Source organism: Gorilla gorilla, chromosome 16 (genome assembly GCF_029281585.2).
Source record: "Gorilla gorilla gorilla isolate KB3781 chromosome 16, NHGRI_mGorGor1-v2.1_pri, whole genome shotgun sequence".
In the NCBI taxonomy this organism is placed as follows: Eukaryota; Metazoa; Chordata; class Mammalia; order Primates; family Hominidae; genus Gorilla; species Gorilla gorilla.
In genome coordinates this window covers 106,587,613-106,611,667 of record NC_073240.2, presented here as the reverse complement: position 1 = coordinate 106,611,667, position 24,055 = coordinate 106,587,613, and positions in this window count along the sequence as shown.

Here is a 24,055-nt window from a genome sequence, read left to right as displayed (position 1 = left end):
CACTGCTATCTGCATATACATTTAAATATCTACACAGCTATCTCTTTACACATGGAAATAACTACACTGCTCTCTGCATGAACATGGAAATATCTACACCGCCATCTGTATGAACATGGAAATATCTGCACTGCCATCTGTATGGACATATAAATATCTACACCGCAATCTGTATTAAGATAGAGATATCTGCACTGCTATCTGCACAAACATGGAAATATCTAAACAGCTATCTGTATAAACATGGAAATATCTACACCGCTATCTGTATAAACATGGAAATATCTACACCACTACCTGTATAAACATGGAAATATCAGCACCGCTATCTGTATGAACATGGAAATATCTACACCGCTATCTGTGTAAACATGCATACATCTTCACCGCTATCTGTATAAACATGGAAATATCTACAAGGCTATCTGTATGAACATGGAAATATCTACACTGCTATCTGTACGAACATGGAAATATCTAAACCGCTATCTGCATGAAAATAGAAATATCTACACAGCTATGTGCATATACATGGAAATATCTACACAGCTATCTCTTTACACATGGAAATAACTACACCGCTATCTGTATGAACTTGGAAATATCTGCACCGCCATCTGTATGAACACATAAATATCTACACCGCCATCTGTATTAAGATGGAGACACCTACACCGCTATCTGTATAAACATGGAAATATCTACACCGCTATCTGTATAAACATGGAAATATCTACCCCGCTATCTGTATAATCATGGAAATATCAGCACCGCTATCTGTATGAACATGGAAATATCAGCCCCTCTATCTGTATGAACATTGAAGTATCTACACCGCTATCTGTATGAACATGGAAATATCTACACCGCTATCTGTTTGAACATGGAAATATCTACACCGCTGTCTGCATGAAAATGGAAATATCTACACAGCTATCTGCATATACATGGAAATATCTACACAGCTATCTCTTAACACATGGAAATAACGAAACTGCTATCTCTATAAAGATGGAAATATCTACACAGCCATCTGTATGAACATGGAAATATCTGCACCGCCATCTGTATGAACATATAAATATCTACACTGCCATCTCTATAAAGAAGGAAATATCTAAACCGCTATCTGTATGAACATTGAAATATCTACACCGCTATCTGTATGAACATGGAAATATCTACACCGCTATCTGTACGAACATGGAAAAATCTAAACCGCTATCTGCATGAAAATAGAAATATCTACACAGCTATCTGTATGAACATGGATATATCTACACAGCCCTCTGGATGAACATGGAAATATCCACACCGCTATCTGTGTAAACATGCATACATCTTCACCGTTATCTGTATAAACATGGAAATATCTACACCGTTATCTGTATGAACATGGAAATATCTACACCGCTATCTGTTTGAAGATGGAAATATATACACCGCTATCTGCATGAAAATGGGAATATCTACACAGCTATCTGCATATAGATGGAAATATCTACACAGCTGTCTGTTTACACATGGAAATAACTACATCGCTGTCTGTATGAACATGGACATATCTACACCGCCATCTGTATGAACATGGAAATATCTGCACCGCCATCTGTATGAACATATAAATATCTACACCGCCATCTGTATTAAGATGGAGATATCTACACCGCTATCTGAATAAACATGGAAATATCTACACCGCAATCTGTATAAACATGGAAGTATCTACACCGCTATCTGTATAAACATGGAAATATCTACACCGCTACCTGTATAAACATGGAAATATCAGCACCGCTATCTGTATGAACCTGGAAATATCTACACCGCTATCTGTATGAACACGGATATATCTACAACGCTATCTGTTTGAACATGGAAATATCTACACCGCTATCTGTATGAACACGGAAATATCTACACCGCTATCTGTTTGAACATGGAAATATCTACACCGCTATCTGCATGAAAATGGAAATATATACGCAGCTATCTGCATATGCATGGAAATATCTAAACAGCTATCTCTTTACACATGGAAAAAACTACACCGCAATCTGTATGAACATGGAAATATCTTCACCGCCATCTTTATGAACATGGATATATCTACACAGCCATCTGGATGAACATGGAAATATCTACATCGCTATCTGTATGAACATGGAAATATCTACACCGATACCTGTGTAAACATGAATAAATCTTCACCGCTATCTGTATAAACATGGAAATATCTACACTGCTATCTGTATGAACATGGAAATATCTACACCGCTATCTGTTTGAAGATGGAAATATATACAAAGCTATCTGCATGAAAATGGAAATATCTACACAGGGATCTGCATATACATGGAAATATCTACAAAGCTATCTCTTTACACATGGAAATAAGTACAGCGCTATTTCTATAAACATGGAAATAGCTACACCGCCATCTGTATGAACATGGAAATATCTACACCGCTATCTGTATGAACATGGGAATATCTACACCGCTATCTGTATGAACATGGATATATCTACACAGCCCTCTGGATGAACATGGAAATATCCACACCGCTATCTGTGTAAACATGCATACATCTTCACCGCTATCTGTAGAAACATGGAAATATCTACACCGCTATCTGTATGAACATGGAAATATCTACAGCGCTATCTGTTTGAAGATGGAAATATATACACCGCTATCTGCATGAAAATGGAAATATCTACACAGCTATCTGCATATAGATGGAAATATCTACACAGCTATCTCTTTACACATGGAAATAACTACACCACTATCTGTATGAACATGGAAATATCTACACCGCCATCTGTATGAACATGGAAATATCTGCAACGCCATCTGTAGGAACATATAAATATCTACACCGCCATCTGTATTAAGATGGAGATATCTACACCGCTATCTGAATAAACATGGAAATATCTCCACCGCTATCTGTATAAACATGGAAATATCTACACCGCTATGTGTATAACCATGGAAATATCTACACCGCTACCTGTATAAACATGGAAATATCAGCACCGCTATCTGTATGAACATGGAAATATCTCCACCGCTATCTGTATGAACATGGAAATACCTACACCGCTATCTGTATGAACATGGAAATATCTACACCGCTATCTGTATGAACATGGAAATATCTACACCGCTATCTGTATGAACATGGAAATATCTACACCGCTATCAGTATGAACAAGGAAATATCTACACCGCTATCTGTATGAACATGGATATATCTAGACAGCCCTCTGGAAGAACATGGAAATATCCACACCGCTATCTGTGTAAACATGCATACATCTTCACTGCTATCTGTATAAACATGGAAATATCTACACCGCTATCTGTATGAACATGGAAATATCTACACCGCTATCTGTTTGAAGATGGAAATATATACACCGCTATCTTCATGAAAACTGAAATATCTACAAAGCTATCTGCATATACATGGAAATATCTACACAGCTATCTCTTTACACATGGAAATAACTACACCGCTATCTGTACGAACATGGAAATATCTACACCGCCATCTGTATGAACATGGAAATATCTGCACCGCCATCTGTATGAACATATAAATATCTACACCGCCATCTGTATTAAGACGGAGATATCTACACTGCTATCTGAATAAACATGGAAATATCTACAATGCTATCTCTATAAACATGGAAATATCTACACCGCTATCTGTATAACCATGGAAATATCTACACCGCTACCTGTATAAACATGGAAATATCAGCACCGCTATCTGTATGAACATGGAAATATCTACACCGCTGCCTGTATAAACATGGAAATATCAGCACAGCTATCTGTATGAACATGGAAATATCTACACCGCTATCTGTAAGAAAATGGAAATAACTACACCGCTATCTGTATGAACATGGAAATAGCTACACCGTTATCTGTATGAACATGGAAATAGCTACACCACTATCTGTATTAACATGGAAATATCTACACCGCTATCTGTATGAACATGGATATATCTACACAGCCATCTGGATGAACATGGAAATATCTACACCGCTATCTCTATGAACATGGAAATATCTACACCACTATCTGTATGAACATGGATATATCTACACAGCCATCTGGATGAACATGGAAATATCTACACCGCTATCTGTGTAAACATGCATAGATCTTCACCGCTACCTCTATAAACATGGAAATACCTACACCGCTATCTGTATGAACATGGAAATATCCACACCGCTATCTGTATGAACATGGAAATATCTACACCGCTATCTGTTTGAACATGGAAATATCTGCACCGCTATCTGCATGAAAATGGAAATATCTACACTGCTCTCTGCATATACATTTAAATATCTACACAGCTATCTCTTTACACATGGAAATAACTACACCGCTATCTGCATGAACATGGAAATATCTACACCGCCATCTGTATGAACACGGAAATATCTGCACCGCCATCTGTATGAACATATAAATATCTACACCGCCATCTGTATTAAGAGGAGATATCTACACTGCTATCTGTATAAACATGGAAATAACTACACCGCCATCTGTATGAACATATAAATATCTACACAGCCAACTGTATTAAGAAGGAAATATCTAAAGCGCTATCTGTATAAACATGGAAATATCTTCACCGCTGCCTGTATAAACAAGGAAATATCAGCACCGCTATCTGTATGAACATGGAAATATCTACACCGCTATCTGTATGAACATGGAAATATCTACTCCGCTATCTGTATGAACATGGAAATAGCTACACCGCTATCTGTATGAACATGGAGATATCTACACAGATATCTGGATGAACATGGAAATATCTACACTGCTATCTGTATAAACATGGAAATATCTACACCGCTATCTGTATGAACATGGAAATATCTACACCGCTATCTGTATGAACATGGAAATATCTACACCGCTATCTGTTTGAACATGGAAATATCTACACCGCTATCTGCATGAAAATGGAAATATCTACACTGCTATCTGCATATACATTTAAATATCTACACAGCTATCTCTTTACACATGGAAATAACTACACTGCTATCTGCATGAACATGGAAATATCTACACCGCCATCTGTATGAACATGGAAATATCTGCACTGCCATCTGTATGGACATATAAATATCTACAACGCAATCTGTATTAAGATAGAGATATCTGCACTGCTATCTGTACATACATGGAAATATCTACACAGCTATCTGTATAAACATGGAAATATCTACACCGCTATCTGTATAAACATGGAAATATCTACACCACTACCTGTATAAACATGGAAATATCAGCACCGCTATCTGTATGAACATGGAAATATCTACACCGCTATCTGTGTAAACATGCATACATCTTCACCGCTATCTGTATAAACATGGAAATATCTACAAGGCTATCTGTATGAACATGGAAATATCTACACCGCTATATGTACGAACATGGAAATATCTAAACCGCTATCTGCATGAAAATAGAAATATCTACACAGCTATGTGCATATACATGGAAATATCTACACAGCTATCTCTTTACACATGGAAATAACAACACCGCTATCTGTATGAACATGGAAATATCTGCACCGCCATCTGTATGAACACATAAATATCTACACCGCCATCTGTATTAAGATGGAGACACCTACACCGCTATCTGTATAAACATGGAAATATCTACACCGCTATCTGTATAAACATGGAAATATCTACCCCGCTATCTGTATAAACATGGAAATATCAGCACCGCTATCTGTATGAACATGGAAATATCAGCCCCTCTATCTGTATGAACATTGAAGTATCTACACCGCTATCTGTATGAACATGGAAATATCTACACCGCTATCTGTTTGAACATGGAAATATCTACACCGCTGTCTGCATGAAAATGGAAATATCTACACAGCTATCTGCATATACATGGAAATATCTACACAGCTATCTCTTAACACATGGAAATAACGACACTGCTATCTCTATAAAGATGGAAATATCTACACAGCCATCTGTATGAACATGGAAATATCTGCACCGCCATCTGTATGAACATATAAATATCTACACTGCCATCTCTATAAAGAAGGAAATATCTAAACCGCTATCTGTATGAACATTGAAATATCTACACCGCTATCTGTATGAACATGGAAATATCTACACCGCTATCTGTACGAACATGGAAATATCTAAACCGCTATCTGCATGAAAATAGAAATATCTACACAGCTATCTGTATGAACATGGATATATCTACACAGCCCTCTGGATGAACATGGAAATATACACACCGCTATCTGTGTAAACATGCATACATCTTCACCGTTATCTGTATAAACATGGAAATATCTACACCGTTATCTGTATGAACATGGAAATATCTACACCGCTATCTGTTTGAAGATGGAAATATATACACCGCTATCTGCATGAAAATGGGAATATCTACACAGCTATCTGCATATAGATGGAAATATCTACACAGCTGTCTGTTTACACATGGAAATAACTACATCGCTGTCTGTATGAACATGGACATATCTACACCGCCATCTGTATGAACATGGAAATATCTGCACCGCCATCTGTATGAACATATAAATATCTACACCGCCATCTGTATTAAGATGGAGATATCTACACCGCTATCTGAATAAACATGGAAATATCTACACCGCAATCTGTATAAACATGTAAGTATCTACACCGCTATCTGTATAAACATGGAAATATCTGCACCTCTACCTGTATAAACATGGAAATATCAGCACCGCTATCTGTATGAACCTGGAAATATCTACACCGCTATCTGTATGAACACGGAAATATCTACAACGCTATCTGTTTGAACATGGAAATATCTACACCGCTATCTGTATGAACACGGAAATATCTACACCGCTATCTGTTTGAACATGGAAATATCTACACCGCTATCTGCATGAAAATGGAAATATATACGCAGCTATCTGCATATGCACGGAAATATCTAAACAGCTATCTCTTTACACATGGAAAAAACTACACCGCAATCTGTATGAACATGGAAATATCTTCACCGCCATCTTTATGAACATGGATATATCTACACAGCCATCTGGATGAACATGGAAATATCTACATCGCTATCTGTATGAACATGGAAATATCTACACCGATACCTGTGTAAACATGAATAAATCTTCACCGCTATCTGTATAAACATGGAAATATCTACACTGCTATCTGTATGAACATGGAAATATCTACACCGCTATCTGTTTGAAGATGGAAATATATACAAAGCTATCTGCATGAAAATGGAAATATCTACACAGGGATCTGCATATACATGGAAATATCTACAAAGCTATCTCTTTACACATGGAAATAAGTACAGCGCTATTTCTATAAACATGGAAATAGCTACACCGCCATCTGTATGAACATGGAAATATCTACACCGCTATCTGTATGAACATGGGAATATCTACACCGCTATCTGTATGAACATGGATATATCTACACAGCCCTCTGGATGAACATGGAAATATCCACACCGCTATCTGTGTAAACATGCATACATCTTCACCGCTATCTGTAGAAACATGGAAATATCTACACTGCTATCTGTATGAACATGGAAATATCTACACCGCTATCTGTTTGAAGATGGAAATATATACACCGCTATCTGCATGAAAATGGAAATATCTACACAGCTATCTGCATATAGATGGAAATATCTACACAGCTATCTCTTTACACATGGAAATAACTACACCACTATCTGTATGAACATGGAAATATCTACACCGCCATCTGTATGAACATGGAAATATCTGCAACGCCATCTGTATGAACATATAAATATCTACACCGCCATCTGTATTAAGATGGAGATATCTACACCGCTATCTGAATAAACATGGAAATATCTACACCGCTATCTGTATAAACATGGAAATATCTACACCGCTATGTGTATAACCATGGAAATATCTACACCGCTACCTGTATAAACATGGAAATATCAGCACCGCTATCTGTATGAACATGGAAATATCTCCACCGCTATCTGTATGAACATGGAAATATCTACACCGCTATCTGTATGAACATGGAAATATCTACAAAGCTATCTGAATGAACATGGAAAAATCTACACCGCTATCTGTTTGAACATGGAAATATCTACACCGCTATCTGCCTGAAAATGGAAATATCTACACTGCTATCTGCATATACATGGAAATATCTACACAGCTATCTCTTTACACATGGAAATAACTACACCGCTATATCTATAAACATGGAAATATCTGCACCGCCATCTGTATGAACATATAAATATCTACACCGCCATCTGTATTAAGAAGGAAATATCTAAACCGCTATCTGTATAAATCTGGAAATATCTACACCGCTGCCAGTATAAACATGGAAATATCAGCACCGCTATCTGTATGAACATGGAAATATCTACACCGCTATCTGTATGAACATGGAAATATCTACACCGCCTTCTGTATGAACATATAAATACGCCGCCATCTGTATTAAGAAGGAAATATCTAAACCGCTATCTCTATAAACATGGAAATATCTACACCGCTGCCTGTATAAACATGGAAATATCAGCACCGCTATCTGTATGAACATGGAAATATCTACACCGCTATCTGTAGGAACATGGAAATAGCTACACCGCTGCCTGTATAAACGTGGAAATATCAGCACCGCTCTCTGTATGAACATGGAAATATCTACACCACTATCTGTATGAACATGGATATATCTACACAGCCATCTGGATGAACATGGAAATATCTGCACCACTATCTGTATGAACATGGAAATATCTACACCGCTATCTGTGTAAACATGCATACATCTTCACCGCTATCAGTATAAACATGGAAATATCCACACCGCCATCTGTATGAACATGGAAATAGCTACACCGCTATCTGTATGAACATGGAAATATCTACACCGCTATCTGTATGAACATGGAAATATCTACACCGCTATCAGTATGAACAAGGAAATATCTACACCGCTATCTGTATGAACATGGATATATCTACACAGCCCTCTGGATGAACATGGAAATATCCACACCGCTATCTGTGTAAACATGCATACATCTTCACCGCTATCTGTATAAACATGGAAATATCTACACCGCTATCTGTATGAACATGGAAATATCTACACCGCTGTCTGTTTGAAGATGGAAATATATACACCGCTATCTGCATGAAAACGGAAATATCTACACAGCTATCTGCATATACATGGAAATATCTACACAGCTATCTCTTTACACATGGAAATAACTACACCGCTATCTGTATGAACATGGAAATATCTTCACCGCCATCTGTATGAGCATGGAAATATCTGCACCGCCATCTGTATGAACATATAGATATCTACACCGCCATCTGTATTAAGACGGAGATATCTACACTGCTATCTGAATAAACATGGAAATATCTACACCGCTATCTGTATAACCATGGAAATATCTACACCGCTACCTGTATAAACATGGAAATATCAGCACCGCTATCTGTATGAACATGGAAATATCTACACCGCTGCCTGTATAAACATGGAAATATCAGCACGGCTATCTGTATGAACATGGAAATAACTACACTGCTATCTGTATGAACATGGAAACAGCTACACCGTTATCTGTATGAACATGGAAATAGCTACACCACTATCTGTATGAACATGGAAATATCTACACCGCTATCTGTATGAACATGGATATATCTACACAGCCATCTGGATGAACATGCAAATATCTACACCGCTATCTGTATGAACATGGAAATATCTACACCACTATCTGTATGAACATGGATATATCTACACAGCCATCTGGATGAACATGGAAATATCTACACCGCTATCTGTGTAAACATGCATAGAACTTCACCGCTACCTCTATAAACATGGAAATATCTACACCGCTTTCTGTATGAACATGGAAATATCCACACCGCTATCTGTATGAACATGGAAATATCTACAGCGCTATCTGTTTGAACATGGAAATATCTACACAGCTATCAGCATGAAAATGGAAATATCTACACTGCTATCTGCATATACATTTAAATATCTACACAGCTATCTCTTTACACATGGAAATAACTACACCGCTATCTGTATGAACATGGAAATATCCACACCGCCATCTGTATGAACACGGAAATATCTGCACCGCCATCTGTAAGAACATATAAATATCTACACCGCCATCTGTATTAAGATGGAGATATCTACACTGCTATCTGTATAAACATGGAAATATCTAAACCGCCATCTGTATGAACATATAAATATCTACACCGCCATCTGTATTAAGAAGGAAATATCTAAACCGCTATCTGTATAAACATGAAATATCTACACCGCTGCCTGTATAAACAAGGAAATATCAGCACCGCTATCTGTATGAACATGGAAATATCTACACCGCTATCTGTATGAACATGGAAATATCTACACAGCCATCTGTATGAACATGGAAATAGCTACACCGCTATCTGAATGAACATGGATATATCTACAGAGCCATCTGGATGAACATGGAAATATCTACACCGCTATCTGAGTAAACATGCATACATCTTCACCACTATCTGTATAAACATGGAAATATCTGCACCGCTATCGGTATGAACATGGAAATATCTACACCGCTATCTGTATGAACATGGAAATACCTACACCGCTGTTTGGACATGGAAATATCTACACCGCTATCTGCATGAAATTGGAAATATCTACACTGCTATCTGCATATACATTTAAATATCTACACAGCTATCTCTTTACACATGGAAATAACTACACCATTATCTGTATGAACATGGAAATAACTACACCGCCATCTGTATGAACATGGAAATATCTGCACCGCCATCTGTATGAACATATAAATATCTACACCGCCATCTGTATTAAGATGGAGATATCTACACTGCTATCTGTATAAACATGGAAATATCTACACCGCCATCTGTATGAACATATAAATACGCCGCCATCTGTATTAAGAAGGAAATATCTAAACCGCTATCCGTATAAACATGGAAATATCTACACCGCTGCCTGTATAAACATGGAAATATCAGCACCGCTATCTGTATGAACATGCAAATATCTACACCGCTATCTGTAGGAACATGGAAATAGCTACACCGCTGCCTGTATAAACATGGAAATATCAGCACCGCTATCTGTATGAACATGGAAATATCTACACCACTATCTGTATGAACATGGATATATCTACACAGCCATCTGGATGAACATGGAAATATCTACACCACTATCTGTATGAACATGGAAATATCTACACCGCTATCTGTGTAAACATGCATACATCTTCACCGCTATCAGTATAAACATGGAAATATCTACACCGCTATCTGTATGAACATGGAAATAGCTACACCGCTATCTGTATGAACATGGAAATATCCACACCGCTATCTGTATGAACATGGATATATCTACACAGCCATCTGGATGAACATGGAAATACCTACACCGCTATCTGTGTAAACATGCATACATCTTCACCGCTATCTGTATAAACATGGAAATATCAGCACCGCTATCTGTATGAACATGGAAATATCTACACCGCTATCTGTATGAACATGGAAATATCTACACCGCTATCTGAACATGGAAATATCTACACCGCTATCTGCATGAAAATGGAAATATCTACACTGCTATCTGCATATACATGGAAATATCTACACAGCTATCTCTTTACACATGGAAATAACTACACCGCTATCTGTATGATCATGGAAATATCTACACCGCCATCTGTATGAACATGGAAATATCTGCACCGCCATCTGTATGAACATATAAGTATCTACACCGCCATCTGTATTAATATGGAGATATCTGCACCGCTATCTGTATAAACATGGAAATATCTACACCGCTATCTGTATAAACATGGAAATATCTACACCGCTATCTGTATAAACATGGAAATATCTACACCGCTACCTGTATAAACATGGAAATATAAGCACCGCTATCTGTATGAACATGGAAATATCTACACCGCTATCTGTATGAACATGGAAATATCTACACCGCTATCTGTATGAACATGGAAATATCTACACCGCTATCAGTATGAACAAGGAAATATCTTCACTGCTATCTGTATGAGCATGGATATATCTACACAGCCCTCTGGAAGAACTTGGAAATATCCACACCGCTATCTGTGTAAACATGCATACATCTTCACTGCTATCTGTATAAACATGGAAATATCTACACCGCTATCTGTATGAACATGGAAATATCTACACCGCTATCTGTTTGAAGATGGAAATATATACACCGCTATCTGCAAGAAAACGGAAATATCTACACAGCTATCAGCATATACATGGAAATATCTACACAGCTATCACTTTACACATGGAAATAACTACACCGATATCTGTATGAACATGGAAATATCTACACCGCCATCTGTATGAACATGGAAATATCTGCACCGCCATCTGTATGAACATATAAATATCTACACCGCCATCTGTATTAAGACGGAGATATCTACACTGCTATCTGAATAAACATGGAAATATCTACAATGCTATCTCTATAAACATGGAAATATCTACACCGCTATCTGTATAACCATGGAAATATCTACACCGCTACCTGTATAAACATGGAAATATCAGCACCGCTATCTGTATGAACATGGAAATATCTACACCGCTGCCTGTATAAACATGGAAATATCAGCACAGCTATCTGTATGAACATGGAAATATCTACACCGCTATCTGTAAGAACATGGAAATAACTACACCGCTATCTGTATGAACATGGAAATAGCTACACCGTTATCTGTATGAACATGGAAATAGCTACACCACTATCTGTATGAACATGGAAATATCTACACCGCTATCTGTATGAACATGGATATATCTACACAGCCATCTGGATGAACATGGAAATATCTACACCGCTATCTGTATGAACATGGAAATATCTACACCACTATCTGTATGAACATGGATATATCTACACAGCCTTCTGGATGAACATGGAAATATCTACACCGCTATCTGTGTAAACATGCATAGATCTTCACCGCTACCTCTATAAACATGGAAATATCTACACCGCTATCTGTATGAACATGGAAATATCCACACCGCTATCTGTATGAACATGGAAATATCTACACCGCTATCTGTTTGAACATGGAAATATCTGCACCGCTATCTGCATGAAAATGGAAATATCTACACTGCTCTCTGCATATACATTTAAATATCTACACAGCTATCTCTTTACACATGGAAATAACTACACCGCTATCTGTATGAACATGGAAATATCTACACCGCCATCTGTATGAACACGGAAATATCTGCACAGCCATCTGTATGAACATATAAATATCTACACCGCCATCTGTATTAATAGGAGATATCTACACTGCTATCTGTATAAACATGGAAATATCTACACCGCCATCTGTATGAACATATAAATATCTACACAGCCATCTGTATTAAGAAGGAAATATCTAAAGCGCTATCTGTATAAACATGGAAATATCTACACCGCTGCCTGTATAAACAAGGAAATATCAGCACCGCTATCTCTATGAACATGGAAATATCTACACCGCTATCTGTATGAACATGGAAATATCTACTCCGCTATCTGTATGAACATGGAAATAGCTACACCGCTATCTGTATGAACATGGAGATATCTACACAGCCTTCTGGATGAACATGGAAATATCTACACCGCTATCTGTATAAACATGGAAATATCTACACCGCTATCTGTATGAACATGGAAATATCTACACCGCTATCTGTATGAACATGGAAATATCTACACCGCTATCTGTTTGAACATGGAAATATCTACACCGCTATCTGCATGAAAATGGAAATATCTACACTGCTATCTGCATATACATTTAAATATCTACACAGCTATCTCTTTACACATGGAAATAACTACACTGCTATCTGCATGAACATGGAAATATCTACACCGCCATCTGTATGAACATGGAAATATCTGCACTGCCATCTGTATGAACATATAAATATCTACACCGCAATCTGTATTAAGATAGAGATATCTGCACTGCTATCTGTATAAACATGGAAATATCTACACCGCTATCTGTATAAACATGGAAATATCTACACCGCTATCTGTATAAACATGGAAATATCTACACCACTACCTGTATAAACATGGAAATATCAGCACCGCTATCTGTATGAACATGGAGATATCTACACCGCTATCTGTGTAAACATGCATACATCTTCACCGCTATCTGTATAAACATGGAAATATCTACAAGGCTATCTGTATGAACATGGAAATATCTACACCGCTATCTGTACGAACATAGAAATATCTAAACCGCTATCTGCATGAAAATAGAAATATCTACACAGCTATGTGCATATACATGGAAATATCTACACAGCTATCTCTTTACACATGGAAATAACTACACCGCTATCTGTATGAACATGGAAATATCTGCACCGCCATCTGTATGAACACATAAATATCTACACCGCCATCTGTATTAAGATGGAGATACCTACACCGCTATCTGTGTAAACATGGAAATATCTACACCGCTATCTGTATAAACATGGAAATATCTACAGCGCTATCTGTATAAACATGGAAATATCAGCACCGCTATCTGTATGAACATGGAAATATCAGCCCCTCTATCTGTATGAACATTGAAGTATCTACCCCGCTATCTGTATGAACATGGAAATATCTACACCGCTATCTGTATGAACACGGAAATATCTACACCTCTATCTGTTTGAACATGGAAATATCTACACCGCTATCTGTATGAACACGGAAATATCTACACCGCTATCTGTTTGAACTTGGAAATATCTACACCGCAATCTGCATGAAAATGGAAATATATACACAGCTATCTGCATATACATGGAAATATCTACACAGCTATCACTTTACACATGGAAAAAACTACACCGCTATCTGTATGAACATGGAAATATCTACACCGCTATCTGTTTGAAGATGGAAATATATACACCGCTATCTGCATGAAAATGGAAATATCTACACAGCTATCTGCATATAGATGGAAATATCTACACAGCTATCTCTTTACACATGGAAATAACTACACCACTATCTGTATGAACATGGAAATATCTACACCGCCCTCTGTATGAACATGGAAATATCTGCACCGCCATCTGTATGAACATATAAATATCTACACCGCCATCTGTATTAAGATGGAGATATCTACACGGCTATCTGAATAAACATGGAAATAACTACACCGCTATCTGTATAAACACGGAAATATCTACACCGCTATGTGTATAACCATGGAAATATCTACACCGCTACCTGTATAAACATGGAAATATCAGCACTGATATCTGTATGAACATGGAAATATCTACACCGCTATCTGTATGAACATGGAAATATCTACACCGCTATCTGTATGAACATGGAAATATCTACAAAGCTATCTGAATGAACATGGAAAAATCTACACCGCTATCTGTTTGAACATGGAAATATCTACACCGCTATCTGCATGAAAATGGAAATATCTACACTGCTATCTGCATATACATGGAAATATCTACACAGCTATCTCTTTACACATGGAAATAACTACACCGCGATATTTATAAACATGGAAATATCTACACCGCCATCTGTATGAACATGGAAATATCTGCACCGCCATCTGTATGAACATATAAATATCTAAACCGCCATCTGTATGAAGAAGGAAATATCTAAACCGCTATCTTTATAAACCTGGAAATATCTACACCGCTGCCTGTATAAACATGGAAACATCAGCACCGCTATCTGTATGAACATGGAAATATCTTCACCGCTATCTGTATGGACATGGAAATATCTACACGGCTATCTGTATGAACATGGAAATAGCTACCCCGTTATCTGTATGAACATGGAAATAGCTAAACCACTATCTGTATGAACATGGAATTATCTACACCGCTATCTGTATTAACATGGATATATCTACACAGCCATCTGGATGAACATGGAAATATCTACACCGCTATCTGTATGAACATGGAAATATGTACACCGCTATCTGTATGAACATGGATATATCTACACAGCCATCTGGATGAACATGGAAATATCTACACTGCTATCTGTGTAAACATGCATAGAACTTCACCGCTATCTCTACAAGCAAGGAAATATCTACACCGCTATCTGTATGAACATGGAAATATCCACACCGCTATCTGTATGAACATGGAAATATCTACACCGCTATCTGTTTGAACATGGAAATATCTACACCGCTATTTGTATAAACATGGAAATATCTACACCGCTATCTGTATGAACATGGAAATATCTACACCGCTATCTGTATGAACATGGAAATATCTACACCGCTATCTGTTTGAACATGGAAATATCTACACCGCTGTCTGCATGAAAATGGAAATATCTACACAGCTATCTGCATATACATGGAAATATCTACACAGCTATCTCTTAACACATGGAAATAACTACACTGCTATCTCTATAAAGATGGAAATATCTACACAGCCATCTGTATGAACATGGAAATATCTGCACCGCCGTCTGTATGAACATATAAATATCTACACCGCCATCTGTATTAAGAAAGAAATATCTAAACCGCTATCTGTATGAACATTGAAATATCTACACCGCTATCTGTATGAACATGGAAATATCTACACCGCTATCTGTACGAACATGGAAATATCTAAACCGCTATCTGCATGAAAATAGAAATATCTACACAGCTATCTGCATATACATGGAAATATCTACACAGCTATCACTTTACACATGGAAAAAACTACACCGCTATCTGTATGAACATGGAAATATCTGCACCGCCATCTGTATGAACATATAAATATCTACACCGCCATCGGTATAAAGGTGGAGATACCTACACCGCTATCTGTATAAACATGGAAATAACTACACCGCTATCTGTATAAACATGGAAATATCTACACCGCTATCTGTATAAACATGGAAATATCAGCACCGCTATCTGTATGAACATGGAAATATCAGCCCCTCTATCTGTATGAACATGGAAGTATCTACACTGCTATCTGTATGAACATGGAAATATCTACACCGTTATCTGTATGAACACGGAAATATCTACACCGCTATCTGTTTGAACATGGAAATATCTACACCGCTATCTGTATGAACATGGAAATATCTACACCGCTATCTGTTTGAACATGGAATTATCTACACCGCTATCTGCATGAAAATGGAAATATCTACACTGCAATCTGTATATACATTTAAATATCTACACAGCTATCTCTTTACACATGGAAATAATTACACCGATATCTGTATGAACATGGAAATATCTAAACCACCATCTGTATGAACATGGAAATATCTGCACCGCCATCTGTATGAACATATAAATATCTTCACCGCCATCTGTATTAAGATGGAGATATCTACACTGCTATCTCTATAAACATGGAAATATCTACATAGCCATCTGTATGAACATATAAATATCTACACCGCCATCTGTATTAAGAAGGAAATATCTAAAATGCTATCTTTATAAACATGGAAATATCTACACCGCTGCCTGTATAAACATGGAAATATCAGCAGCACTATCTGTATGAACATGGAAATATCTACACCGCAATCTGTATGAACATGGATATATCTACACAGCCATCTGGATGAACATGGAAATATCTACACCGCTATCTGTATGAACATGGAAATATCTACACCGCTATCTGTGTAAACATGCATACATCTTCACCGCTATCAGTATAAACATGGAAATATCTACACCGCTATCTGTATGAACATGGAAATAGCTACACCACTATCTGTATGAACATGGAAATATCTACACAGCTATCTGTATGAACATGGATATATCTACACAGCCATCTGGATGAACATGGAAATATCTACACCGCTATCTGTTTAAACATGCATATATCTTCACCACTATCTGTATAAACATGGAAATAACTACACCGCTATCTGTATGAACATGGAAATATCTGCACCGCTATCTGTATGAACATGGAAATATCTACACCGCTATCTGTTTGAACATGGAAATATCTACACCGCTATCTGCATGAAAATGGAAATATCTACACTGCTATCTGCATATACATGGAAATATCTACACAGCCATCCCTTTACACATGGAAATAACTACACCGCTATCTGTATGAACATGGAAATATCTACACCGTCATCTGTATGAACATGGAAATATCTGCACCGTCATCTGTAGTAACATATAAATATCTACACGGCCATCTGTATTAAGATGGAGATATCTCCCCACTATCTGTATAAACATGGAAATATCAACACCGCTATCTGTATAAACATGGAAATATCTACACCGATATCTGTAAAAACATGGAAATATCTACACCGCTACCTGTATAAGCATGGAAATATCAGCACGGCTATCTGTATGAACATGGAAATATCTACACCGCTATCAGTATGAACATGGAAATATCTACACCACTATCTGTATGAACATGGATATATCTACACAGCCCTCTGGATGAACATGGAAATATCCACACCGCTATCTGTGTAAACATGCATACATCTTCACCGTTATCTGTATAAACATGGAAATATCTACACCGTTATCTGTATGAACATGGAAATATCTACACCGCTATCTGTTTGAAGATGGAAATATATACACCACTATCTCCATTAAAATGGGAATATCTACACAGCTATCTGCATATAGATGGAAATATCTACACAGCTGTCTGTTTACACATGGAAATAACTACAACGCTATCTGTATGAACATGCACATATCTACACCGCCATCTGTATGAACATGGAAATATCTTCACCGCCATCTGTATGAACATATAAATATCTACACCGCCATCTGTATTAAGATGGAGATATCTACACCGCTATCTGAATAAACATGGAAATATCTACACCGCTATCTGTATAAACATGGAAATATCTACACCGCTATCTGTATAAACATGGAAATATCTACACCGCTACCTGTATAAACATGGAAATATCAGCACCGCTATCTGTATGAACCTGGAAATATCTACACCGCTATCTGTATGAACACGGAAATATCTACAACGCCATCTGTTTGAACATGGAAATATCTACACCGCTATCTGTATGAACACGGAAATATCTACACCGCTATCTGTTTGAACATGGAAATATCTACACCGCTATCTGCATGAAAATGGAAATATATACACAGCTATCTGCATATACATGGAAATATCTACACAGCTATCACTTTACACATGGAAAAAACTACACCGCTATCTGAATGAACATGGAAATATCTTCACCGCCATCTTTATGAACATTGATATATCTACACAGCCATCTGGATGAACATGGAAATATCTACACCGCTATCTGTATGAACATGGAAATATCTACACAGATATCTGTGTAAACATGAATACATCTTCACCGCTATCTGTATAAACATGGAAATATCTAAACTGCTATCTGTATGAACATGGAAATATCTACACCGCTATCTGTTTGAACATGGAAATATCTACACCGCTATCTGCATGAAAATGGAAATATCCACACAGCGATCTGCATATACATGGAAATATCTACAAAGCTATCTCTTTACACATGGAAATAAGTACAGCGCTATTTCTATAAACATGGAAATAGCTACACCGCCATCTGTATGAACATGGAAATATCTAAACCGCTATCTGTATGAACATGGGAATATTTACACCGCTATCTGTATGAACATGGATATATCTACACAGCCGTCTGGATGAACATGGAAATATCCACACCGCTATCTGTGTAAACATGCATACATCTTCACTGCTATCTGTAGAAACATGGAAATATCTACACCGCTATCTGTATGAACATGGAAATATCTACACCGCTATCTGTTTGAAGATGGAAATATATACACCGCTATCTGCATGAAAATGGAAATATCTACACAGCTATCTGCATATAGATGGAAATATCTACACAGCGATCTCTTTACACATGGAAATAACTACACCACTATCTGTATGAACATAGAAATATCTACACCGCCATCTGTATGAACATGGAAATATCTGCACCGCCATCTGTATGAACATATATACATCTACACCGCCATCTGTATTAAGATGGAGATATCTACACCGCTATCTGAATAAACATGGAAATATCTACACCGCTATCTGTATAAACATGGAAATATCTACACCGCTATGTGTATAACCATGGAAATATCTACACCGCTACCTGTATAAACATGGAAATATCAGCACCGCTATCTGTATGAACATGGAAATATCTACACCGCTATCTGTATGAACATGGAAATATCTACACCGCTATCTGTATGAACATGGAAATATCTACAAAGCTATCTGAATGAACATGGAAAAATCTACACCGCTATCTGTTTGAACATGGAAATATCTACACCGCTATCTGCATGAAAATGGAAATATCTACACTGCTATCTGCATATACATGGAAATATCTACACAGCTATCTCTTTACACATGGAAATAACTAAACCGCTATATCTATAAACATGGAAATATCTTCACCGCCATCTGTATGAACATGGAAATATCTGCAGCGACATCTGTATGAACATATAAATATCTACACCGCCATCTGTATTAAGAAGGAAATATCTAAACCGCTATCTGTATAAACCTGGAAATATCTACACCGCTGCCTGTATAAACTTGGAAATATCAGCACCGCTATCTGTATGAACATGGAAATATCTACACCGCTATCTGTATGAACATGGAAATATCTACACAGCTATCTGTATGAACATGGAAATAGCTACACCGTTATCTGTATGAACATGGAAATAGCTACACCACTATCTGTATGAACATGGAAATATCTACACCGCTATCTGTATGAACATGTATATATCTACACAGCCATCTGGATGAACATGGAAATATCTACACCGCTATCTGTATGAACATGGAAATATGTACACCGCTATCTGTATGAACATGGATATATCTACACAGCCATCTGGATGAACATGGAAATATCTACACTGCTCTCAGTGTAAACATGCATAGAACTTCACCGCTATCTCCATAAACATGGAAATATCTACACCGCTATCTGTATGAACATGGAAATATCCACACCGCTATCTGTATGAACATGGAAATATCTACACCGCTATCTGTTTGAACATGGAAATATCTACACCGCTATCTGTATGAAAATGGAAATATCTGCACTGCTATCTGCATATACATTTAAATATCTACACAGCTATCTCTTTACACATGGAAATAACTACACCGCTATCTGTATGAACATGGAAATATCTACACCGCCATCTGTATGAACACGGAAATATCTGCACCGCCATCTGTAAGAACATATAAATATCTACACCACCATCTGTATTAAGATGGAGATATCTACACTGCTATCAGTATAAACATGGAAATATCTAAACCGCCATCTGTATGAACATATAAATATGTACACCGCCATCTGTATTAAGAAGGAAATATCTAAACCGCTATCTGTATAAACATGGAAATATCTACACCTCTGCCTGTATAAACAAGGAAATATCAGCACCGCTATCTGTATGAACATGGAAATATCTACACCGCTATCTGTATGAACATGGAAATATCTACACAGCTATCTGTATGAACATGGAAATAGCTACACCGCTATCTGAATGAACATGGATATATCTACACAGCCATCTGGATGAACATGGAAATATCTACACCGCTATCTGTGTAAACATGCATACATCTTCACCACTATCTTTATAAACATGGAAATATCTGCACCGCTATCAATATGAACATGGAAATATCTACACCGCTATCTGTATGAACATGGAAATACCTACACCGCTATCTGTTTGGACATGGAAATATCTACACCGCTATCTGCATGAAATTGGAAATATCTACACTGCTATCTGCATATACATTTAAATATCTACACAGCTATCTCTTTACACATGGAAATAACTACACCACTATCTGTATGAACATGGAAATAACTACACCGCCATCTGTATGAACATGGAAATATCTGCACCGCCATTTGTATGAACATATAAATATCTACACCGCCATCTGTATTAAGATGGAGATATCTACACTGCTATCTGTATAAACATGGAAATATCTACACCGCCATCTGTATGAACATATAAATACGCCGCCATCTGTATTAAGAAGGAAATATCTAAACCGCTATCTGTATAAACATGGAAATATCTACACCGCTGCCTGTATAAACATGGAAATATCAGCACCGCTATCTGTATGAACATGGAAATATCTACACCGCTATCTGTAGGAACATGGAAATAGCTACACCGCTGCCTGTATAAACATGGAAATATCAGCACCGCTATCTGTATGAACATGGAAATATCTACACCACTATCTGTATGAACATGGATATATCTACACAGCCATCTGGATGAACATGGAAGTATCTACACCACTATCTGTATGAACATGGAAATATCTACACCGCTATCTGTGTAAACATGCATACATCTTCACCGCTATCAGTATAAACATGGAAATATCTACACCGCTATCTGTATGAACATGGAAATAGCTACACCGCTATCTGTATGAACATGGAAATATCTACACCGCTATCTGTATGAACATGGAAATATCTACACCGCTATCAGTATGAACAAGGAAATATCTACACCGCTATCTGTATGAACATGGATATATCTACACAGCCCTCTGGATGAACATGGAAATATCCACACCGCTATCTGGGTAAACATGCATACATCTTCACCGCTATCTGTATAAACATGGAAATATCTACACCGCCATCTGTATGAACATGGAAATATCTGCACCGCCATCTGTATGAACATATGAATATCTACACCGCCATCTATATTAAGATGGAGATATCTACACTGCTATCTGAATAAACAAGGAAATATCTACACCGCTATTAGTATAAACATGGAAATATCTACACCGCTATCTGTATAACCATGGAAATATCTACACAGCTACCTGTATAAACATGGAAATATCAGCACCGCTATCTGTATGAACATGGAAATATCTACACCGCTGCCTGTATAAACATGGAAATATCAGCACGGCTATCTGTATGAACATGGAAATAACTAGACTGCTATCTGTATGAACATGGAAATAGCTACACCGTTATCTGTATGAACATGGAAATAGCTACACCACTATCTGTATGAACATGGAAATATCTACACCGCTATCTGTATGAACATGGATATATCTACACAGCCATCTGGATGAACATGGAAATATCTACACCGCTATCTGTATGAACATGGAAATATCTACACCACTATCTGTATGAACTTGGATATATCTACACAGCCATCTGGATGAACATGGAAATATGTACACCGCTATCTGTGTAAACATGCATAGATCATCACCGCTACCTCTATAAACATGGAAATATCTACACCGCTATCTGTATGAACATGGAAATATCCACACCGCTATCTGTATGAACATGGAAATACCTACACCGCTATCTGTTTGAACATGGAAATATCTACACCGCTATCTGCATGAAAAAGGAAATAACTACACTGCTATCTGCATATACATTTAAATATCTACACAGCTATCTCTTTACACATGGGAATAACTACACCGCTATCTGTATGAACATGGAAATATCTACACCGCCATCTGTATGAACATGGAAATATCTGCACCGCCATCTGTATGAACATATAAATATCTACACCGCAATCTGTATTAAGATGGAGATATCTACACTGCTATCTGTATAAACATGGAAATATCTACACCGCCATCTGTAT